General features: G+C 45.0%; 1 pseudogene; it reads right to left on the bottom strand.

The window, feature by feature from the left end:
* Positions 1 to 637: 637 nt before the first annotated feature.
* LOC127668731 (peptidyl-prolyl cis-trans isomerase A-like) lies at positions 638 to 1,073 on the bottom strand (annotated as a pseudogene).
* Between the last annotated feature and the right edge of the window lie 4,547 nt (positions 1,074 to 5,620).

Below are 5,620 nucleotides of genomic sequence, written 5' to 3'. Positions count from 1 at the left end.
GTGTGAGGGTGCCAGACCCCTGGGCTCCAGTTACAGTGTGGACTGTCATGTGGGTGCTGGGAATTGAACCCAGGTCCTCTGGAAGAGCAGCTGATGTTCTTGACCTCTGAGCCATCTTTCCAGCACCTACCTTATTAATTAATTTATTTTATTTATTTATGTTTTAAGACAGAGTCTCCAAATCTTGGAGATCACTGGCTCAGCTAGACTGGTTTGACAGGGAATCCTGGGGTTCCCTCACCTCCACCTTCAGAGCTCTGGGATGGTGGCCATGTGCTGTTGTTGAGCCTGGCTTTAATGTGGGTGCTGGGGAGTGAGCCCAGGTACTTATGCTTGCAGTCCAAACACGCACATCTTCCCCTTCTCTCCAGTCCCTGCTTATCTCTTAAAATGGATTTTTTCCTTATTTAGCTTTTATTCATAATCATAACCTTAACTTTGCAATCCAGCTAGACTTGAAGGGGAATGAGGAAAATATGGAACCCAAAGAACTTCCGTGAGAGCAGAGATTACAAGGTACTGCGAGCAGATGGGGTGGGGCGCGCTCCTAAGCTACAGAAGGAATGGTTTGGTGGATAAAATGCCGCTCAAGTCAAAAGAAATTAGAGTTGTCCACAGTCCGGAAATGGCGATCCCCTTACTCCATGGCTTCCACAATGCGCATGCCTTCTCTCACCTTCCCAGAGACCACACACTTGCTATTGAGCCGTTCAGATTTGGCAGTGCAGATAAAAAACGGGGAAACATTTGTGTTTGTTCCAGCATTCGCCACGGAGGAGATGCCAGGACCTGTGTGCTTCAGGATGACGTTTCTCATCCTTAAATTTCTCTCCTCCGTAGATGGACCTGCCACCCGTGCTGTTATGGCGTGTGAAGTCACCACCAGGGCACACGAATCCTGGAGTCATTCTGTGAAAGGAGGAACCCTTAAAGCCAAATCCTTTCTCTCCAGTGCTCAGAGCACAGAAGTTTTCTGCTGTCTTTGGAACTTTGTCTGCAAACAGCTCAAAGGAGCCCCAGCCCCAGGGCTCGCCATCAGCCGGGATGTCCAGGTTCACCGTGGGGCTGACCATGGCTGCAGCAAGCAGCGAAAAGCTGCAGTGGCGGCTATAAAAGACTAGATTTTTGTTTCTTTGTTTGTTTTTTTCGAGACAGGGTTTCTCTGTGTAGCCCTGGCTGTCCTGGAACTAGCTCTGTAGACCAGGCTGGCCTTGAACTAGGAAATCCACCTGCCTCTGCCTCCCAAGTGCTGGGATTAAAGGCGTGAGCTACCACGGCCTGGCTGATTTTTTTTTTTTTTTTAAATTAAAAAATTTGGCAAAGAGCCAGGAAATCTGAAATCCCAACACTTTGGAAGCTGAGGCAGGAGGATCCTAAATTTGATACCAATCTCAGTTACAAAGCAAGATGCTGTCTCTTAAATAGAAGAATATAGAAGACAAGGAAACAAACTTGACTTAATTCTGGTACGCCATAGTCTCAGCACAGCTGTAGGCTGTATAACCACAACAACAGTTAGGGTGAGGAAGTGAACCACGGATTTCATTTCTTGACTAATGTGAGTTGTCTGAACAGTTTCATGGCTTTCAAGGAATATATTCATTACCAAACTCCCAGAGTCACTTACATAAATCTGTATATGTCCCCCTGCCCTCGCCCCCTTTAGTCCTTTGCCCCCTTCTGAGCGTGTGTGATTTTCCTACCTCAGCTGAGTAGTTGAGACGCTGCCCAGCTCTCTCCCTCCTCTCCCCTCCTCCTCCCCCTCCCCATCCCTCCTCCTCTCCCCTCCCTTTTCCCCTTCCTATCCCCTCCCCCTTCCCCTCCCTCTCTCTTGGTAATTTGTGTCTGGTCCCTTTCCTCCTTCCCAGCTGAGGTTTATCAGTTTCATTGTAATTTTAAAAAGCTTTTAGTCTTCTTGGTCTCTGCTGTTCTTGTCTTTAATCCTCTGGTTTCCTATCTTTATTTGTTTCCTTCTGATTGTTTCAGGGTTACTTTTCTCTTTTTCTTGATCATTTCATAGCCTGTCTTCCACTAAGCCATGGTTTAGCGGTAAATTTTAATGTGTTGTATTTTTAATTAGTCTCAAATATTTCCTGATTTCTTCTTTAGGAGGGAAGGAATGTTGGGAATTGAACCTATGGCCTGGTGTGTCAGATCTGTATTCTACCACCGAGTTACATCTCCAGCTCCAAGACTTCCCTTAAAAAAAAAAAGAAAGCTACAAACTTTTTTATTTTTATTTTACGCATATGTGTGTTTTGCCTGCACATAGACATGCGTGTCTCATCAGAGCCTGGTGCCTGGTCAGAAGGTGTTGACTCTGGAATTGGAGTGTGGATGGTTGTGGGTCACCATGCAGGTCCTGGGAACAAAATCTGGGTCCTCTGAGAGAGGCAACAAGTACTCTTAAGCACAGAGTCAACTCTCCAGACCCTTTAAAAACTGTATGTGCCTCCGTGTGTGTGTGTGTGTGTGTGTGTGTGTGTGTGTGTGTGTGCCTGTCTGTGAGACAGCCTTGCGTGTCCTGAAACTCACTGAGAGACACTTGCAGCTGAGTGCTATTAAAGGTGCATCACCATATTTGGATAAGACTTGCCTTTGACCTAGGAGTTAATGTTGATGAATATCTATTCCCCCCCCTCCCCTTTTCTCTGACACGGTCTCAGGTATTTCAGGCAGGCCTCCAACTTGCTACATAGTGGAAGATGACCTGAGGACCTTCTGGATTCCTGTTCCTCCACTCTTCAGTGCTGAGAGACCAGGGGCACACCGCCATGTGGCTTATTGGGTGATGCAGTTCAGACCCCGGGGTTGTGGGCATAGGTGGTTCTGGACTTCTTTCTTCTGTCACTGTGGTGAAGATGTTGATCTGCCTTACGTGTTCTGATCGCACTATCCTTGAGAGACGCCAGGGAAGACCACAAGCTGGTCAGCCTTGGAGGTAGGACTAGGCAGAGGCCATAGAGGAGTGCAGCTCACTGGCTGGCTCAGCCTTCCCCCTTATTCACGAGTTCGGGTTTTCCTTTTTTGAGACCTGTCTCACTATGTAGCTCTGGCTGGCCCGACCCCCACTACATAGATCAAATTAACCTTAAACTTTTAATGATTAAATACTATTTTGTTATATGAATTTTGTTTATTCACTTAGCAGTTGCCTTTTTTAAAAAAAGATTTATTTACATATTTATTTACATATATGTAGGTAACTGTAGCATCAGATCTCATTACAGATGGTTGTGAACCACCATGTGATTGCTGGGATTTAAACTCAGGACCTTTGGAAGAGCAGTCAGTGCTCTTAACCGCTGAGCCATCTCGCCAGCTGCCATTTTTCTTTCTTTGTTTTTAACATTTAAAAATTGTGTGAGCAGGAGCCAGGCATAGTGGCACATACCTTGGATCCCAGCACTCAGGAGGCAGAGGCAGGCTGATCTCTGTGAGTTCAAGGCCAGCCTGGTCTACATAGAGAGTTCCATGACATCCAGGGCCACTAGGTAGATGTCTCAAAACAAAAAACTTTTTAAAAAGTTACATGTATGTACTTGCTTATACATAGACTGGGGTGTGAGAGACTTTTGGGTTCATGTGGCTCACATACATGCAAGTATGCACACACACACACACACACACACACACACACACACGCACATCTTCAGAGATGACATATAGATGCAAAGCAGAGAGGGTCCAAGGACTGGCAGTGTCAATACAACCGGCTGGAACTGGTTTCCCCTATAGCTCTCAGGAAACTAGTGCCTTCAGAAAGATGAGAATGAGCCTCGGAATGGTGGTGCACACTTTTAATCCCAGCACTTGGGAGGCAGAGGCAGGCAGATTTCTGAGTTTGAGGCCAGCCTGGTCTACAGAATGAGTTTCAGGACAGCCCTGGCTATGCAGAGAAACCCTGTCTCAAAAAAAAAACAAAAAACAAAAAACAAAAAAAACCAATAAATAAATAAATAAATAAATAAATAAATAAATAAATAAAATAAAAAGAAAGGTGAGAACAGAATTTCTGTTGCTCTTTAAGTCTAGTGCTGGGAAAGGACGAGCCATGGAGATGCGGAAGGGCGGAATTGTCACACACAGGCTGGGTTTGGAGCACAGTGCTAGGATACTGTCCTAAGTCTCTCAAAGCCCCAGGGCAGCTCCCTCACAGGAGTGAAGAGGAGTTTTGTCATAGCTGGAAAATGTGGGCTGTGGCGGAGCTAGCTTCCTGTGTCCCACAGAAAAATCTTACCAGAAAAAGGATTTAGGAGAACATCCAACACAGGAACTGAAAACATTGGTTTAAGACCATGTTTATTTATACTTTGAAAGTTTAAGGAAAAAAAAAAGTTTCTAAAACCACCTGGAACGGATACCTCGATTAGCAATGCAGAATTTTAATAGCTGTTGGTCCGGTTTGACTATTTTTGGCTCAATTTTGGTAGTGTGTAAGGTTCAGAGATGTGTTTCATCTGAACCTTAAGGGAACAAAGCAGTAGGCAATGTTTTAGACTCTTAAGTAGGGACTGTAGTTTGTTCCCTAATGACATTGAACTCTTTTCTTTTTATTGGTCAGACACTTGTCTGGTTTATTAAATCCCTCTTGGAAAGGACCAGTATTTTGCTGGCATTTATTTATTTATTTATTTATTTATTTTTGAGACAAGGACTCATTATGTGGACCAGGCTGTCCTGAAACTCTGTCAAGTGGTTCTCAACCTTCCTGCTGCTGCGACCCTTTAATGCAGTTCCCCATGTTGTGGTGACCTCCCCCAACTGTAAAATTATTTTTGTCGCTACTTCATGACTGTAATTTTGCTATGGTGAATGGATCGTCATGTAAATATCTGTGTTTTCTAATGGTATTAGGTGACCCCTGTGAGAGGGTCGTGTGATCCCCCAAAGGGGTCGGGACACACAGGTTGAGAACCATAGCTCTGGGTAGCTGAGCTCAGCCTTAAGATCACAGAGATCTGCCCACCCCCCCCCTCCACCTTACCGCTGGAAATCAAGGTGCATGCCACCGTGCCATGCTGTTTATATTTATGTCTGTGAAGGTATAGCTTTTGAAAGCTGGGGTTTTCTTGTTGTACCACATAGGTCCTGAGGATTGCTGGGTAGGATTGCCTGCTGAGTCATTCCAATGACTTGCCATTTGTTTTATGAGACAGAGTTTTGCCTTGTAGCCCAGGCTATCTTAAAACTTGCTTGCGATCTTCTTGTCTCTGAGTCCTAAGTGCTATAGCACAGTGCCTGCCTGGCTTAAGTTTTATCTTTGTTTCCAGTTCACACACTTATAATTAAAATTGAATTGTATAAGACCTCCTAAATACAACAAGACCAACAACAGCCCACCCTTGTTTCTTTTTTGAGAGGCAACTTTTCAACCATTTCCAGCTCCACCAGCTGGCTCTTTTGATGTTCTCCATCCGATCTGTAAGTTCCTTGCTCATGTGCCTCATGTCAGAGCTGTGACCTGGACTTTTTTTTCTTTTGTTTTTTGTTTTTTTTTTTCCAAGACAGGGTTTCTCTGTGTAGCCCTGGCTGTCCTGGAACTCACTCTGTAGACCAGGCTGGCTTCTAACTCAGAAATCCACCTGCCCCTACCTCCTGAGTGCTGGGACTAAAGGCG

The sequence above is a fragment of the Apodemus sylvaticus genome, chromosome 18 (assembly GCF_947179515.1).
Source record: "Apodemus sylvaticus chromosome 18, mApoSyl1.1, whole genome shotgun sequence".
NCBI classification, from domain to species: Eukaryota; Metazoa; Chordata; class Mammalia; order Rodentia; family Muridae; genus Apodemus; species Apodemus sylvaticus.
The sequence above is the reverse complement of the archived record's forward strand: the minus strand, read 5'-3'. Positions and strand labels throughout refer to the sequence as shown.